This window comes from Strigops habroptila, chromosome 1 (genome assembly GCF_004027225.2).
Source record: "Strigops habroptila isolate Jane chromosome 1, bStrHab1.2.pri, whole genome shotgun sequence".
Classification (NCBI taxonomy): Eukaryota; Metazoa; Chordata; class Aves; order Psittaciformes; family Psittacidae; genus Strigops; species Strigops habroptila.
The window spans coordinates 88,246,883-88,266,632 of record NC_044277.2 but is presented as its reverse complement, the minus strand read 5'-3'; positions in this window follow the sequence as shown (position 1 = coordinate 88,266,632).

Here is a 19,750-nt window from a genome sequence, read left to right as displayed (position 1 = left end):
TTATGAGGGTTAAGGAATTAAACAGAAAATGTTGGATTTATAATCAGATTATGGCTGCTGTTGGGCAGCTATACCATTGTACTCATTGGCTGACATACACGTGTCTAAAAGTGCTGACTAATAGAGAGGAGTAAACCATCATGAGGTAGCTGGTAACAAATATAAAACTGCAAGATGAGTAAAAACTTCATAGACCAACATAGACCTTCCCTTTTCTTTAAAATCCTATTCTTCTTGCAGGAGCATAATTAAATGATTCAGGATTGGCTTGCTTGCAGAAAAGAATTGAACACAAGTGCCAGTGCTCACATTTAGTGTCATTTAACATCTAGTCCAAAGATACAGAATCTGTGTAGATCACTGATTTCTTCAAACACATCCACAGCCAACAAAAATATTTTAGATTAAATACATGCATATGTTTCATTCTCATCTATATCTTGACCTGTAGGGCTAACAGAAAGTGAGAGTGCCTCCCCTTGCATGCATGAGATAGATATACTTTGATATCTGAAGACCAAATTATGTGTTTGGCTCTTGAAAAGCTTATGAAGTTGACAAACCAAATTTTGCAAACCACCCACAACCACCTTGCCCATATGTGTCTGTATTCTCATCCGTCACATATGGGCTGAATTCTACTCAGTGCACACAGGCGAATGAGGCACACCACCACCCATAGTTAAATGGATTTTACCTTTATTTAGCTACTTATTAGTTAAGTAACTAGTTCAAACTAGACATCCAGGTTCCCTCAGTATCAATGGCTGCAGAGATAGGCAGCTACAGGGGGTGATTCATCTTCTTCAAAGATAAGGGTCTAAAATAGAACTTATGAGTTGCCTTCTAGAGGTGCCTATCTCTCACCATTGACTATAGAGGGAGCCTAGATGACTAGCTGAGATTAGATGCCTAACTTTTAGGCAGATAAATTGTCTTGCCTGAGGTTACGTGAGAAATTTGTAGTAGCACTAGGATTTGAACCCACGCATTCTGCATATAGCTGGTAACGAAATATTTAGTCAAATCTAGCACTTTTATTACAAAGGTTTTGCATGTCCACAATAGGCTATTAGAAAAGAGACACACACACATCAAAAAGTCTAATAAATTGGTGATTAGTCACCAATCTCCCACATACCTGAGTGTATGAAAGATCTTTTTTGAATTTCTAAAATACGCAATAAGAGATTTTACCTGTGGCCTGCCACCTTCCCAATGGATGTCCTAAACACAGCTACTCTCAGGGATCTTCTGAGAATTCTGCAATATAGTCTGGATGATTTACAAGATGGCAAGAGAAAGACAGCTTTGACAAGACTCAAAACTACAGTGATAACAGTTTTTTAGAGAAGAATTACATGGAACATGTCTGAGTTCTTGTGATCAAAAAAGCCATCCCACATAAATGGTGCCTTTTCAGATTAAACAAACTCAGAAATATCCAGCTACTTCATAAGGAGCCACTTCACACATATTTAATACTCCACCAAAATTTCTCATGTTTTTTTTTGCCAAGATAAGATGCAAAATATTACATTGAAAACTAAGACTGAATGGAAAGACAGCCACATTTTTCTGACATGCTTGATTGAATTCCTATGGTTTGAAGAATTCAGTAGAATCCGCAAGGATTAGTATAAATAACAACCATCCAGACTCCAAACCCAATAGGATTGTGGGCAAATAGCCAGATACCGAAATATTTGTTCACATAAGCTGAAATCCTCTGTAAAAACATAAAATAGTTGCACATGTTTAAGTTACTGAAGAATTATGTATTTTATACCAGAAACATATATTCTATTTATTTTCCACATTTCTACATCTTGGTTCTCAGCTACCTTCCCCATCTGATCAAAGCATACTGTCCTCTTGGAGAACTAATTATGTGATAAAATGGTTCATTTTATAATTCCAATATTCAATTACGACTCAACAATATTTTTACTTCTTATGTACCATCTTCTTTATGCCCGTGTAACTCAAAATTAGGTTCATTGTTCTCTCTTCAGGTTCAAAGAAATGCAAAAAACACTGAGAATAAGAAGATATACTTCAGTCTAAAAGTTAATTTTGGGGAAAACTTACAACTCCTTCAGAACAAATCTTTGCAGAATGAAAGGACATTCTCATATGTAACCAGAATTTTAAGATTTTTGTCATGAAGCAATACAGGTAGCTTATGATATATTAATAAAGTAGAAATATTACAGAACTTGGAATAATTCACTTGGATCTATTTAGTGGATACTTTCTCCTTTTGATATTTTCTACTCTGAGATACCCTGATACTTGCTCTATCTTCAAAAAAAAAAAAAAAAGAATGTACAAATATACAAAATTTTTCTCTTGAAGTCTAGCCCCATCACACTAGGATCTGACAAGACACTTTGAAAGTGGGTTGTGCAAAAACTGCTCTCAAGAGTCCAGTTCACACCAATCTGAGGTAATGTTTTAAATGCTACAAATATCCATTTGATAACTTTTCTATAGTATAAACATTTTGTAACCTCTCTGATATACTTCAGAGGTTTCCAAAATACCAAAAGTTTTTATTTAGTTACTTTAAAACACAGGAATTCTTAATCCTGTCAACGGACAAGGGAACTGGTGGTTAGGGAAGGGAAGCAAAAAGATGCAAGAAGAAAGAAGACAACTAAAAAAAAAAAAGAAAAAAGAAAGAAAAAATACAAGAGTAAAAAGAGAAAAGACAAAAAAAAGAGAAAAAAGAAAAAAGAAAAAAGAGTGAAAAGAAAAATAAAAGGAAAAAAATTAAGGAAAATATTTGTTCGAGTTCTTTGTGAAATGCTGCCATCTATGGAATTTCAGTAGATATTGCATCCTACAGTGATGTCAAGGAAAACCACAGGGCTGATTAACTCACAACGTGGTTCTTCAGTAAATGAATCAGTTTTTTCAGCAATAAACAAGAATAGAAATTATAGCTTTTAGCTATAACATTAAGTTGGCACTAGCTTCTACCGCAACTATTTCTTGGTATTATAAGCAGCATCAGTAGTTATCTACTGCAACATTTGATCAAGGCTTTCTTGTGTTTTGTTGAGGGGGATATATTCATTTTGGTGATTTGTGTTGCCTTGTTTTCATTTGCACTGGTTTCTTAAATTTCAGGGCATGCAAGCACAAATTCTTCATGTCATTCCCCATGTACATACACCCAAGCATACTACTGACTGCATACTCAAAAGGGCCAAGTAAATAAGTAGCTAATTACAGTTATCTCATTTTAGCTCTATCATCCCAAAAAATTAAGGTATTTGAAGCTTTAAAAATATTATACACAAACACACCACTCCTCCTTCCTTAGCTTTTCTGCTAATGATAAGCAGGAGCTGCACCTGTGGATAATATAAGCAGCTCAGAAAGATGATAACTTTGAAGAGACAGAAGCATTAGAAGTATTTATCACCTGTACCAAATAATAACCATTTCAAAAATCCCAGTTCGGAAGCTGTTTAGATCTTCAGGAAGAAATGGTTCTTGTCCAGTACCACAAGGATCCAGTAATGTCTTTATCATACTCACTAGAGAACTAGATGCAAATGAAAAGCAGGGGACATGCTTACTTACATTGTGATTAAGTGAAATATTTAATCATTAACGTAGGCATAAGCATAAACAGTGGTAATTCTAGGGCTAATAAAAATCTGGATCCCCAAAGCTATCTTGTACCTAGGGGCTGGTATGTAAAGACAGGAGAAAAATAGTATGTAGGATTTCTGAAAGATGCCTTAATCTGTTTCCAGAATTGTCCCTCCCTTACCACAGTCTTCCTATGCCACCAGCTCCCAAAAGTGAAGTGTCACCAGCAGGGGTACTTCCTGTTGCAGGAAAGGTATGGTAGGAATAACTCTCATTCACGCCTGCTCAGAAAGATGGGGCCAGTTCAGCTCTCATCCATAGGGATAGCCGTATCAAAGAATGAAATGGCTATGAATGGAATGAAAAATAAAATCAGTTCTACACTCCCTGACAAACAACAACAATGTAACTAGGAAAATACCTGCTTTCACATTCTCTTATTCTACTCAAAGAGCTCAATACCAGGAAATCTACCAGCAGGAAAACTAACAACTGCCTTTCTCACTTTGATTCCCTCCAAGTCACTTAGTTTTGCAAGTGTTTCTCATCTTTATACACCATATTGACTTCAGAGGGTGAGACTTGCTTAGCAAGCCGCAACAGAATAATCACCCCTTGAGCATAAGCATCAATGGAACAAGTTACTAAATATCTCTCCCCTTTGCAGGTCATTCAACAGGAAGATGCTGAAATCAGTGGAGCTGCATTAACAATGAATTGCATTATAAGCAAAATAAGACTCTAAATGAAGTTAAAATTTACCTCCTAGAGAAACCCTTCCAGAGGTCAAAGATGAGACACTTGTGAAGAATGCCCAGAGGCAAGGGCTGTTTTAAGAAATTCATCTCCCTTGTTTGACTTCCAACTCCCAAACACACACCCTGCCCTTTTTCTTTAGAGGGGGGACAGTGGCCAAAGGTCTATTAACAGCAGCCGCAGCAAGCATTTAAATGCTTCCTTCATTGCACAGCTGGGGAAGCAGCCACATCTACCTATAGTGCTTAATAAGGAGTGGCAGTTCTACTTGTTTGGCTTTTGGTGATAGAAATTCTAAAAGATAGGCCTTCTGGGTTTTCCTATTTGCCAGCTAACAGTATAATCGTGTGACAATAACCTATTACTGCTTTTGGAATGATCTTGTCTGCATTTAATTCAAACTCATCTAAAGAACGTCGGCTCTGATAATGCTGCCCACATTGCAGTTAGTGGTTCATCAGAAGGCTTGGAAGAGGCCCAGTTTGTTGCACATCGCTAAAAGAACAGCTTTATCACTGCATCCCAGCACAGAGGCAATGCCAGCGTGCAAGGCTACAGCCATAGTGCAAGGATGGAGGGCAGACCTACCAGTCTCAGTGCGTGCTCTGGGGAAGGGCCACAAGCCCTGGGGCTTTGTGGCTGTTGGACTGAAGGCCATGCCAAGCAAAAGAGTCTCCAATCGCTCTCCCATCTACCGCATGCAGAAATGACAGCAAATTGATGGAGAGCACAGATTGCAAGCACTAGAAGAGGATGGGGAGTGAGGCAGTGATCTGCTTCACTGAGGTGTAGCATTGGTTCAAGTTTATGGCTGGGTTCATAAGCACAGCTGGTTGAATGCAGCCGAGACTGCTTGTGAGCGCTCAGCCACAACCATCTTCATTATTCTCTGCTGAGCTAAAATCAACCCCTGTGCTGAGAGATGTGGACCATATGCCCACCATATATTGTCGTGAAGGTGCAAAGGCCACATCCTCACCCACCACCCTGAAATGGAACATCACCTGTAATAATTTGTTTAAATAACATAGGGGCAGAGGAACAGACCCCATTGCACTCACCAGCAAATAGGGATATCTGTTCATAAACATGCAGTATTCATGTCACACTATTAATTACTGCTGCATTAATTATTTGGCTTTGTCAGGATTTTCTGTCACCAGAGCAGACATCCAGAACAAAATGTTACTGAAGAACTCAATCATCACAAATAAGGCAAAATGAACAGATCACCAAAATCTTGCAGGTCAGAAGAGAGCATCTAAATATCTATTGAATACTTGTATATAATGAATCATGGATCACTATTATCTCACCAAGGAGAAAAATATCCTATTTATCAGTTAATACAGTCAGAACATTATTTGGCCATTCTGATGAATCTGTGACACATACCTTTAACAAAATACATCCTTCCCACACCCTATTTCTCCTGTACTGCATAAAGAGTACCATTTCCCTGCTTTGCTGGACAGATTCAGGTTTGCATTTGTATGTAAGTGGGGTTTCTTAGTTTACAAATCTCGCTCAGCTGCTGAGGATAACTCCACATTTCCAGACTGAACCAGTGAAGTTCTCATTGCTGAAGGTACTGTACGCTACAGTATATGTCTTAGTCAAGAATTCAGATGTCACCCACCTGCTATTGGGTACAATGCACACCTTTTTATAGCCAGTGCAGCTGCCTGGAAGGCAGAACAAGAGATGAATAACCATTTCCTAGCCCATTTTATTCAGCTGTGAGTCTTCAAGTTGCTGAATTGCTTTAGATATTAAGATAGAATAACTAAGACTGGATCATATATATGAGATGGCATCAAGCAGAAATACTAAGTAGTAACATACGTGAATAAAAAGTGATTACAATAAGTATGAGTCAAATAAATTAATATTATGCCTTAGATAGGATTCTTTATGTTTGGTAACTATTGCTTGTGCTGATGATATAACACATGCTGACACCAAATATCAATTCTAGGTAAATCCAATTAAGCCCAGAAGCAAAACAGCTGGATTAGCAGTTCACTGCATAAATTATTTTTCTTCCATTTACTTTGTCTTTTTGCAAATGAGCCTTTTAACATAAAAAAATTTAGCACTCAGGTTCCCCTTTGCTTATTAATCCCAGAAGCCTAAACTGAAGAAGAAAAAATAGATTCTCTTCCTTTGTTGTTTGTGTGCATATGCTGTTCAGCTCCCTTCTGTAGCTCCCCAGATTGTAGGTAGTATTCTTTCTTCCTTGAATAAGTCACTCACACCATGCTTACTATGGCAAAACAAACCAAACAACTTGGTTTTTTTTTTTAATTTCCAGATGATGTATTAATGCATAATTATTTTACATTTTCTATTTATCTCTATTTCCTGATACTAAACAAAATTAATATAAAATTGGTAAGGCTGGAATTCAGCATGCTCACCACTGCTTTAATTCAGTTAGAACAACATAGTCTACACAGGGCTTGTTTTATCTCCTTTTTTCTTTTTTTTCCCCTTATTGTTTTGCTTCATTATATGGCTGCCAGTAGAAAGGGCAATGTAGAGATTGGGAATCGATACATGCTACTCCTTTAGATATGCAAATAATCACAAATTGTAATCATTGATTGATTTTCAGCATTCTGATAGTGGCACATTGGGTGGAAGGGACTCTGATCTCAGTTGTGCTAGGGAAATCTACAGCAGAGATTCACAGCTGGAATTATAATGAAGGACTGCCTCAGAAATGCATCGTTTCAGTCAATGAAACACGTAACGTGTTGTTGGTAGAAATGACTTTTCCCTTCTGCCCATGCTCAGGGTTGACAACAGCAAATGTGCAAGCAGCAGAGCTATGTGTAAGCCTCCAAGGTTGAATGCCACTAGCCCCGAGGGTGGGAGAAGGTGGTGACAAATACCGTAAGGTGCCAGAACAGCAGGGCTCCATTCATGACTTACCCCAGAGCCCATATCAAACACACTGGTCTTGGCATTACCCCTGCATACATCCCTCCTTCCAGTCCCCTGAAAACATACCAGTTTGAGATTCCCTTCCCCCTAAATCCATATTTTCCCATAAACCTTTCACATTATCCTTGCACAGGAGCCTAATGACCAGCTTTCCTGGTAATCAGGTCACACATGGGTATCTGCAAGCACCATCCAGCCCAGAGGGTCACAGTCCAGAAAAATGGTACCCACACACCAGATGACAGACCAGCAGCTGGTTCACAGTCCAGATACCTATATCTCTCTCTGTCTACATCTACATGTATTTATATATGAAATGCTGAATAAAAGAATATTACATTACTCCTGCTGGTGTGACATGATTTAAAAAAAAAATTTCTAACATTTGTCTTTGCACACATAAAGGACCTTTAAAGAAAAATATCAGTCCTTTTTTCTTAACTGGAGCCAAAGACAATGAACTATTTCGGCTTTGTTACAAATGCAGAAGAATTTAAGGTTAAAAATTTAGGACTACTGTTGTACATGCTGAAAGAAGGAGACAGACTACTGTTACAGTATGTTTCTTTTATTTTCCAACAGTAGTAGGAAAACAATTTTCTTTCCTATTTTTACTTATGTAAAATACTTTCTGTATAACGACTGATATTGCTTCCAATGGCATAAGCAGTAGCTTTGTTATGGACTCTCCTGGGGGCAGACACAAGGCCAGAGGAGTAACAGACCATGTTTTATAAAAAGTATCTTTTTATGTAGACGTAGTTCTGGAGATGTAGCACTAACCTTTACCAGCAGATCTTCAAAAAGTAGAATATCTTTTTTTCCTGACAGACAGAGGGAAGAAATAGAGTACACAAAGTGTCTGTGGTGATGAACAGAAAGTGTTTGGCATGAAATGGCACGAGTCTAAACTGCTTCAGAAATCAAAGACAAATGAAGAGCCATGAATTTTAACAGGAAAACTTCTCTCTCTCTGATGTGCTTTGGCAATGCTCTTGAATTTCCTACCCAATTCTTTGTCTGTGTGCAAGTGACTAATGCAAATACTTTTCTTTTAAAAATAGATGGAAAAAATGCTTACCAGTCATCAAATTGGAAAAAGGCTTGGAAAAAAATGCTGGTTTTTTGAAAAATGGAGAAGGGGGAGAGAAGGATTATGAACTGAAGTAGTACTTTTTTTTTTCCACCTAAGTAAGTAGCACTGGCATTGGTACGAATAAAAAAGATGATTTTTGGCTACGTGTACACTCACATTTGATTCATTGATTTATGCACAAGAATAAATTTCACCTTTTGTCACTGCTTCTGTTTGTAGAAAATTAGGAAATTTCACCCTGTATCAATTATAAATAGCAATGAAATAGCAGCTGCCAGTCCCAATTAAATTAAACTTACTTTGCAGAGAGAAAATGCCTCCCGCTTTGTTTATAAGAAATATAATATTCTTGAGGAGATCACATCCTTCACAGTTGCCACTGCCTTGTGGGAGCCAAGGGCCTCAGCCATGGCAGGGTAGGCAGCGGCTCTGTGCAAGACCCACTCTGATGGCCTCAACAAGCCATTGGGTAGCAAATGTGGACAGATTCATCTTTTGACATAGGATTAGAGGAGTAAAATTACAATTGGAGATTCATCAAATTATGATTACAGTTTCCTCAAAAAAAAAAAAGATTTTGATTTGTGTATGAAGAATGATTTGTTATTTGTTGAAAGAATTGAACTAGGAAACTGGGCAAATGGCAATGTATGAAAAAAGGTTAGGGATAGAGAGAGGTACCTGGAGGTAGTGTAGTACACTAAGGAGATAAATTCAAATATTTCATTTTGAACTCTGAACCAAATAATTAATTTTGTATTATCCATATGAACTTGTTTACCTTCATGACACTCATTAAGTAAATAGCTTAATCTGGATAAGACACTTTCAGTAATAATTTCAACTTTCATCTTTTCAAAAAAATATTTCTTAAAGTTTTTTCAATTTTTTTTTTTTTTTTTTTTGACATTTTTATCTTTGGTTACTGAAACCATTCAGCTTGTGCCATTGAAGTTCCTGACTTGTAGATTAAGTCAGGTTCTGTGATGGTATGTGGTCTAAACACAGCCCTGTTGGGAATGTTCTGGTGACTCTGTTCAACAACCTGGTGGATGTCCACCCTGAACTGGGTATCGATACAGTGAGTACATCTGAATGTGTATATTTAAACTGTCATTATTCTATACCACTGATTGATTACTATAGTAACATAACACCATTAATTCGTTACCACCTATTCAACTTTGCTGTCTAGCCTTAAAGGAAATAAGTTTGTCAGTTACTATCCCCCAACTTTTCTTCAACAACAACACTAATTCTAGAAAGCTTTGCTCAAGAAAAAGGAGCTGAAAATTCAATTTTCAATCGAAAAATTGAAAATTTTCAATGAAAAAGTATCCAACTGTCTGTTCACAAGGTCTCAAAGCATAACGAAAAGAAATAGGTTAGATATTTCTCTAGAATCTGTGTATTTATGATACAGATACAGGAAGAAAATTGTAAAGATAGCCAGTGCTCCCCAATATCTCTCACAAAATATCAGAAAAAAATTGAAAGTCTCTTCACTGAAGACACAAATGTGCATGAAGCTGTTTAGGGAAATGTGGTACTGTGCAGCACCATAGGACACTGATAACAATACTACTAGACTGTGCATCTTATAAGAAGTGTGATCTGGCAACTGAAAAACAGATATAGAGAGACAATGCCACCTGTTCTTGCAATGGTTGCAAAGAGCTGCAATTTGAGAGGTGATCGTCAATGTTGAATGTTCTTCTATTCTTCTATACTCAGTTCCAACACTATCAATCTGCATACAACTATAGTGGACCAAACAGTTGTGCCAATGTATGAAGCTTAAGTATGGTGTCCTGGGAGCTCAGCACCACTGAACAAGGATCTCAGATGCAGATACGGACATATTATTTTATTCCACCATCCCTTCCAAACACTCAAAAATATTTACATTGCAAATTAGCCAATGCCGTGGGTGCATTTCATCTACAAGAACTATGAAGTTTCTTCAATGCAGGCTCCAACTCAGACATCATTGAGGGACAGATTGTGTTTTGTTTCCAGGGTCACCATTGCAAGTGGAATGGAGTTTTTTTGGATATGCAGGGCAAACTCAGAGAGCGCTGTGCAATTTGCTAACTGTGCTTACCAGAACGGATAACAACAAGAAGATTGGTAATGAATGATGCTACCAATCCCTGTTGTGTTAATTACTCATGAAAAATATTTTCACTGGCAACAATAAATAATTGCAATGCTACCTATTTTTAGTAAGAAGTGTGAATGTCCATTTATCATACACATCAAGAAAGAGACAGCAGATATTCTAACTTGTAATTCTGAAAATGCATTGCAACAGACCTTTTATTTACACTGCATAAACAAACCATATGTATTTGAATGCTTGACACAATGAAAAGTAGGACTTTTCTCTCTTAGGAAAAAAAAAAAATGCATAATTAAATTGAATTTTCTCCAAATCTCACTTGGTTAAATGGCAACACTTGCAGAATACTACACAACCTCACTAAGTTTCAGCAAAGATTTAAAAGGTGTGAGATACTAACAAAAATATCTTTTGCCAGGTTTTCATGTCATCAATGCTACAACTCAATAGTGGAATATCATGAACTATTTTTAATAGTAATTTAAACAAAACCACTGAAGGCCTTTTTTGAAAGTTGGCAACCTACACAGCCCACACTCTAAATCAGCCACAAGGTCCCATCATTGTGCAACTAAGCATTAAAATATTACAGTAATCACAAAGTTATGTGATGATGCCATGTCCATGGTACTTTAAGTTTGTTTTATGCATTAATAGAATCTTGAGGTCCCACGCTAGTTGCGTTTAATGACTTACTTTTCAAAAAGTCAAGTTATAAGGGCCAGAATTTTATCCATTACATTGAATAGATACTTGGAGGCAAAGCACAGCTCAAATTACTGAGATCATCAGAATTTGTCTCCTTGTTAAAGTTTGGAAAAATGAAAAGGATCATAATCAATTGCCTACATCATGCAGCTAGTATTACATCTAGCCTCTGAAAAACATATTGCAAAGTAAAGTTAGAGAATGTGATTAATAGAAAACAGAAAAGGTTTTAGTGCTTTAGGAAAAGAGGAAAATAAAAGAAAGTTATCTTTAGAAAGATTCAACACTGTATGTAGAGTTTTCTGAGGGTTTTTTTCAGTAGAAAAAGAAAGAAAGAATCCAAGCAAGAGTGGCTAACTTTTCAGTGCTTTATTAATAACTTTTCTTTATATTTTATTTACCTAGAATATATTTTATTTACCCAGAATCATACTATTTTTATGTCCCAATGCCAAGAAACCTGGTTAGTAAAGTGCCAGATTCTTTTATTTGATTTTATTTGATTTCATTAGGGACCATCAGCCTAGCTGCTTAAGTGCCCGACTACTGTTTGCAGTTAAACATTCATTAGGGAATCCCCAGTGGGTTCATTCATTTCACTGAGGTCCAATTACAGTGCCACAAAAGCAGTTTTTGCAGCAATTAGCTGATTTTTCCTGTTTATGTTCTGTCTCTTTAGGAAGAGGACTATTTTGTAGAGGTCAGATTTTTAATTAGGCGCAATTTAGGGCCAATAAGAAAACTGATAATTTACTAAATGGCTGTGGTGGACTTAACTGCTCAGAGTAGAGGTAAATAACACAACAGGGACACCAGGAATAAGCTCTCCTGGTGTGCATAGCTCAGAGCCCTATAGTGTAAGGAATAGATTACATGTTAAATGGCTGTCAGGGCCCTCATTGCATTGCCTGTATCGCCAGCGTACCTAACCTCAAGAGCCACCATGTTATCAGCAATGGCTACAGGGAAGCCAGTCTGGAATGAGACCTGCAGAGAGCTCTCAGGTAGGTGCAAAAAGATCTGAGAGTGAAAGAAAACAACAAAAAATCAGGTTTTACTTCCTGAGAATTTGCCATCACCTTTCTCAATGGCTGTGTCCTCTGAAGCCAACAATATTAAAGCATGTGTTAGAAGCCCTCACAGGCACTATGAGTATTTTTTTACCGTAACGAATTCATAGAATCATAGAATGGTTAGGGTTGGAAAGGACCTTAAGATCATCTAGTTCCAGGATTACCACCTGATGGCTTGTATTTAGAATCATAGACTCATAGAATGGTTTGGGTTGGAAAGGACCTTAAGATCATCTAGTTCCAACCCCCCTGCCATGGGCAGGGACACCTCACACTAGACCATGTAGCCCAAGGCTCTGTCCAGCCTGGCCTTGAACACTGTCAGGGATGGAGCATTCACCACTTTTTTGGGCAACCTGTTCCAGTGCCTCACCACCCTCACAGTAAAGAACTTCTTCTTTATATCTAACCTGAACTTCCCCTGTTTAAGTTTGAACCCCTTGTCCTATCACTACAGTCCCTGATGAAGAGTCCCTCTCCAGCATCCTTGTAGCCCCCTTCAGATACTGGAAGGCTGCTATGAGGTCTCCACGCAGCTTGTCTTCACCAGGCTGAACAGCCCCGACTTTCTCAGCCTGTCTTCCTACAGGAGGTGCTCGAGCCCCCTTATCATCCTCGTGGCCCTCCTCTGGACTTGCTCCAACAGCTTCATGTACTTCTTATGTCAAGTACACCAGAACTGTACACAGTACTCCAAGTGAGGTCTCACGAGAACAGAGTAGAGGGGCAGGATCACCTCCTTTGACCTGCTGGTCACACTTCTTTTGATGCAGCCCAGGATACAGTTGACTTTCTGGGCTGCGAGTGCACACTGGTGCCGGCTCATATTAAGTTTCTCATCAACCAACACCCCCAAGTCCTTCTCTGCAGGGCTGCTCTGAATCTCTTCTCCACCCAACCTGTAGCTGTGCCTGGGATTGCCCCAACCCAGGTGCAGGACCTTGCACTTGGCTTGGTTGAACTTCAACTGGCATTGGCCCCCCTCTCAAGCATGTCAAGGTCCCTCTGGGTGGCATCCCTCTCCTCCGGTGTATCAACTGAATGACAGGGCTTAGTGTCATCAGCAAACTTGTTAAGGGTGCACTCAATCCCACTGTCCATGTCACCAACAAAGATGTTGAAAAGGATCAGTCCCAACACCAGCCTCTGAGGGACACCACTTGTTACCTGTTCTATTACTGCGAAGTTCTATGTTTTCTGCCCTTAAACGAGGCATTGTATTTTCTAAGAAATGTTTGCAAGTTGCATTACAATTTGGGAAACTAAGAACTGTGACAGCTGGTGAACAAAACACATTTAGAGGAAGTAAGATCTTAATCTCGTGACCTCTTCTGAAAGAGTTTAAGCAATCTTGCCACCTCAAAATTTTCTCATCTGAAGACCGTGATATTTGAATTTCAGACATTGTATCACAGCAAAATTTCTGAAGAGTCTCACAGCTGGCTCAAAGGTTGCTCTCTTACAGGAAATAGGTGAGGAAGGTTCAAAAGGTTACTGCATTTTTTCTTCAACCTTTGACCCAGCACTCAATTGCAGAGTCATAGCCAGACATATAAGAAAGCAATACCAGCAGGAAGCATAAATTATGAACTTTGAAATTTCATTGCCAGTTACCATTTCTGGCAGCATTTATAGAAACAACAAAGAGTAGGACAGACATGTACCTTCTAGATGGAAGAAAAATGTTCAGTTAGGCTGTAAATATGCATAGAAAATATGTGATGCAGAAATGCAACATCTGAATAACTTCAGCAGATCTGGTATTTTGATTAAAACACTCTACATCACGATTCTTGTCCTTCCCATGAAAACCGTTTACCCCACATGCAGTCCACAACCAGGCCTACAGTGCCTAATTTAAAAAAAAAAAAAAGTGAAAAAAGTAAACTCTGGAGAAAACATAAGGTTTCAGGAATCTTTAAAACATTAAAAATCTGCTATTAAGCAGTTATTCCCTTCGTAGCTAATTAGATAGCCAAAAAAGCATCACCTTTTTGTTAATTCATCAGTTTTCCTTGCAGATAGAAACTGGATGAAAGATGCTGGCTAAAAACAAAAATTAAGCAGCCGCTTTTTAACAACCTGAAACCGAATTTTCAGATCAGTAGTGAACCAAAGAACATCTCTTTTAGACAGTCTGAAAGAAATCTATGCTAGGGGTGTATAGATGTTGACTCTATGGTTTATACTACCTAATACAGTGCACGTTCTGTTCAAACTTGCATTCTACTTTTGGTTAGGGTTTTTAAGCCAATAAAGAAGCAGAAAAATGGGAATGACATTTTGATTATTTGGTATTATTTTGTTAATCTAGCCAAGTATGCATAAGAGTTGAGGAAGGCCTTTCTTCTGTAACAAGTTTTTAAATATTTTCCATATTTTAGAGAAAAGTTTTGGGGGGTTTCAAGCAAACGAACAATTTGTTTTCAATGTTATTTCAAGAATAAAATAGAACAGGCAACACACATTGCAACATTAACTCCTAATTACTTTGGAAACCAAATTTTATTTGGAGTCCAGCTTGACTTGCAAAGAACTCCGGATGGTAATTAATAACAATCAGCCACTGAAGTAACTGTATAAATAATGTGCTGAACTGTGTCTCAGTAGGGCTGATACAAACACATGGACTTCAACATGAACTCCGACAAATGAAAAAAAAAATTAAAAAATACTGCAAGTGACTACATTTCCTATTTTTTCTGCTTAGCTATTCCCTCACTGTGTTACCCATCATATCTCAAAGTCCAGGTTTGTTGTCATTAACATAACCAGAATTGCAATTTTCTTACTACAAGTTATAAATAACGAGCTGATGGCGGCTAGGAGATAGGCGTCATCCACAGCAGGTAGCTCTGGTGGAAACACAGATACAATTAAGTGACAGGGAAGATTCACTATTATGGTGAGAATAACTTCCAAATAAATGAGATAGAGATGTTTTTGTAACTCAGAGGATTTTCATCTTATGCTGTCAAGTATTCTGTTGTTTCAACTGTTCACAGTTCTCCACAGAAACAAGGGATAGATATGAGCTGTTAGACCATAGAATCATAGGTCAGTTGAGGTCAGAGGGGATTGAATACAACCTCCTGCTCAAAGCAGGGTCAGCCTCACTTCATTCTCTTGTGGCAGCATATAAATGAACTAATTTAGCTAAAATAACATATATATGTATACTAATTATGATTATACAATTATGATTATCCTGGCTTCTTACGGAAATTAAGCTAATGGGATCATACCGCCTGTGCTTATTCTCAAGTGCTGGCCCATTGTATCTATATTTAGCAGAAGGCATAAAGGTGTGAAGGCTTAAGGTGATCCAAACAGAGGAAAGGTAATGTCATGAACAGGCCAGCTGGAGGAAAAGCTTCAAACAAAAATTACATCTCAGTAGAACCAGCATAAACCAAATAGCAAACATGAAGGCACTGAAAACCAGGCAACATATGTACTACTCACACTGTTTTCTTGCTTCCTTTTAAATGCCCCATCTCTTCCTTAGATGCAGATGGAAAACAGAAGAGCAGATACAGAGAGAGCAAGCACTCAACATTTTCAACTTGACTAGAAGCCCAAAGCACTGGAAATCCCATGATAGAAAGGATTTTCTGTTATTTGCACCTTAGTTAGACAACTTGAGGTGGTCTCAATGAGGCTATTTAAGCACCTTCTTGGGCCTCCAGACTACCTTCCTTTCTGCATATCAACTTACAAGTGAGTCTGGTGCTTAGTGGACATGCAAGAGTCCAAAGAAGGCTGCTTAATCAAACTCTCCACTTCTACCAGTGAAAATGAAACAGTCCCAAAGAATTCAACCAAAGAGGGACCAAGTCCTGAAGAGCAGCACTGAAATGATTACATGGCCAGGTGGCTAACCATTTTTTTTTTTTCAGGTATTTCTTTTGTGTTGCTGTACTGCTTTTGAGGACAACGCAACAGCAGGGTTGCAATCTGACCTGCTGTGTTCACCTGTTCAGCTTCTTCCCTCAGACAGAATTTTAAAACCCATTAGGTGCCAATACTGCATAAAATCTCTTCAGAAAAGTGTTCAGGAAAGCTTAAAATTATATTTTGTGGATTGTTAGATTAGAATGCTGGCTGAGATTGTCTGATATTTAAAAACTAAATTAAAATAGGCAACTGCTATATTATTTTAACTGCACCTCTCAAAACTGACTGCTAAGCATTCACACACCACAAGAGATGTACAAGATGTACATCTTTATTAGTAATGTGTCAGCAACCTTGTAGAGAAATACAAGAGAACAGACACAGAATCGTTAGCACAGTAAGAGCCTTTGAAGGTTCTCCTGAATTCAGAGAAACAGAGGCAAGAACAATCTTAACTAATAATGAATAATATAATCACATAAAATAACCTGTTACCTTGAGACACACTGCAGGTCCGGTATTACTTGATTCTATGTGTGTATGAAGTGTAGTGATGATGCTTTTAGACAAAACATTCTCATGTTTAAGAATTTAACGCTAGATGTGCATTGTTAGGCATCTAAGAAATTTATTAAGAAGTAACAGTTCCTAATTATAGGATACCTTCAAAGTCAGAATATTTATCAGTTTTACTTAAAGTATTTTTGCCACTGTGCTTTGCATACAGAAGGAGGGAGGGAGGGAGGGAGGGAAGGAAGGAAGGAGGGAAGGAAGGAAGGAAGGAAGGAAGGAAGGAAGGAAGGAAGGAAGGAAGGAAGGAAGGAAGGAAGGAAGGAAGGAAGGAAGGAAGGAAGGAAGGAAGGAAGGAAGGAAGGAAGGAAGGAAGGAAGGAAGGAAGGAAGGAAGGAAGGAGGAAGGAAGGAGGAAGGAGGGAAGGAGGGAAGGAGGAAGGAGGGAAGGAGGGAAGGAGGGAAGGAGGGAAGGAGGGAAGGAAAGAAGAAAGGAGGGAAGGAGGGAAGGAAAGAAGGAAGGAGGGAAGGAGGGAAGGAAAGAAGGTTAAGAAAGAGAGAAAGATTAAGAAAGAAAGCAATTACCTTTTTCATGCCTTTCTATTGTCATTGCATGAATTGTAGCTATTACATTCTTTTTACCGATATGCACATTAAAGAAAAAAAAGATTGTCAAATACCCACGTATGCTCAAGTAGACAATTTGCAAAAATGATTCATTTGTCTGATTTTCTAAAATTGTCAACCGACCTTAGTCCTCATTCTCAGCTAACAATCAGTATTTTTTTAATGAACCTGTTTTCAATAAAGGAAGAATTAAGAGGAAGGAGCAGAGGGGAATTGAGAAAATTAACAGTTTAGCTGATCTGCCAAATGCTGAAACAAAGAAAAGAAGTACAGTCCAAAGTATAATAACCTTTAGATTCACACAAGCCAGAGCAGTATTTTGCACCTGAACCATAAAACCACATACTGAAACTAACTTCAGTGCCAAGTTACATGCCAGGGAACTATTCTACATTTAACGAAATTGCATGGGGTGTAAGTCAGTCCAGAAATCTGACCTTGGTTTTAATCTGAAACTGACAAAAATCTAGCTGTAAAGAAGCACATTTGCTATTTAATACTGTGGATGCTGTGCATTTATTTAATTATCATAATTATTATAATCATCAGTTGGACTCTGTTTCATTCTGGCCCTTTTTTTGCTGAAATTTTTCATTTGTTATTTACAAACCTAAATGTGACAATTATTTCATATTCATCGACATATGGCAATTCAATTTTCTTTCTCTAGAAAGCCTCCTTAAAAAAGAAAGGCAGGCCATAAAATTATTAAACAGCATCTAGATACCAGCAAGCCTCAGGAGGTTACATTGTGCTCTTTATGAAATCCCAAGTGCAACAAAGTTGACAGAGGAATCAAGTATTCCGGTGGCTTCAGAATAAAACCTTTACCTGAACATTGCCTTTAGTGTTCATTTTTCACTTTAAGGAAATAGGAAGAGGAGTTACTTACTCAACAGTCTGCTTACTCCCAAAGAAAGTTTTTGTCCATGGAAAGGACTGTGATTTTGCAAAATTTTTAACTCTGTTATTTTAACATATAACAGCAGTTGCACAGACTGAATATGCGAAAGAGTACCTGCTGTGACACATTAACACTTACATCTTTCCTGTAAAACTTTTCTCAAATAATACCAACAGAAATAGAAGAGGGTGAAAAGTCAAGGATATGTATAATATGTCATGCTGTCTGGGAATTGCTCGTTCACCAGTAGTCTAGCAGACACACTCCTAAATGCCTTCATGCTTCCATGTCATCTGCTGTGATAATATCTACTTTGTTGATTTGCTTTTAAAGCTAATGAAGACACTCTAGGCTGGAACGTCATGCATTAAATACTTCTACAATGCCTAGACTGCATGCTCAGTGCACACCACCTTGAGCTTAGAACTGACAAAACAAGCACATGCAGCATCTCCATAAAGGCACCTTTAACAATGAGCTCATCACAGAAGCACTTGCATTGTGCCTGAAATAGTGCTTCTCCTTCCATCACTCGTGGTGACATCTGTGTGCCAACATACTGAGTTTGGGACATGTGAGGTTCCAGAAGAGTGAAAAAAGGGAAGGACAACAACCAATATAACAGTGCTGTGAACTCTTCACCTCAAGGTGGGGTGACTTGTACCCAGAAAAGGCCCTCCTCTCTAATGTATCAAAACATATTTGAGTTACTAGAGAGTATCAACCTTGAGCTCATACCTGTCATATACCACTTACACAACCTACTGATGAGATCAAATCTGGATGACTAGTAGTTCTTTGGAGGACCTTTTTAAACACTGTTATCTTGATGAGGCGCTGGTGAATGTAACTTATTCATATGACAGATTCCATGAGTAAAGCTAGCTGTGCCAATACGGGCAAAGTCTTCTTTGTCCCCTTCCTCAAAGCAACATGACTGGTAACACCCATGCCTCTGCCAGACCCTCGTCTTTTTTGAATACCTACCTCCCTTTCCTGTTTTAAACAATTGTCCTTCATTGTCAGTCCAGAGCGTGTCTCAGTTGGCAAAACTGCAGGCAATAGTGGAGTCACCAACTAGGGAGGTAGATTCCTCTGAAGTCAGGTTGGAGCCCTACTTGCCAGCTCCTGGCTTCCAGACAAAAGACCTAGACAGTACAGACATCAATACAGTATTACTAGCTAGAAAATTGACTACTCAGGCGTGCTACCCTGGCAGCTGTAACACAATAGAGTGGACCTAGCTAGTGAGAATTATGGTGTCGGTTCTGCCACTGAACCTGACAGGAGTAACTGTACTTCCTTGCTTTTTGATCAGATAATTGTTTTTCCTGCCCTAAGAAGAGAGGGTAGGAGCAGCCATACAAATGCACTGTATTTATAACTAGATCATACCTTTATTTTTGTTTCTTATAGTGAGAAGAATAATGTCCTCATTATAGAATCATCTTTCTTCTCCTGTTTCTCTCCTCCATCTGGTGGCCCAGTCTGAATACTCATGCT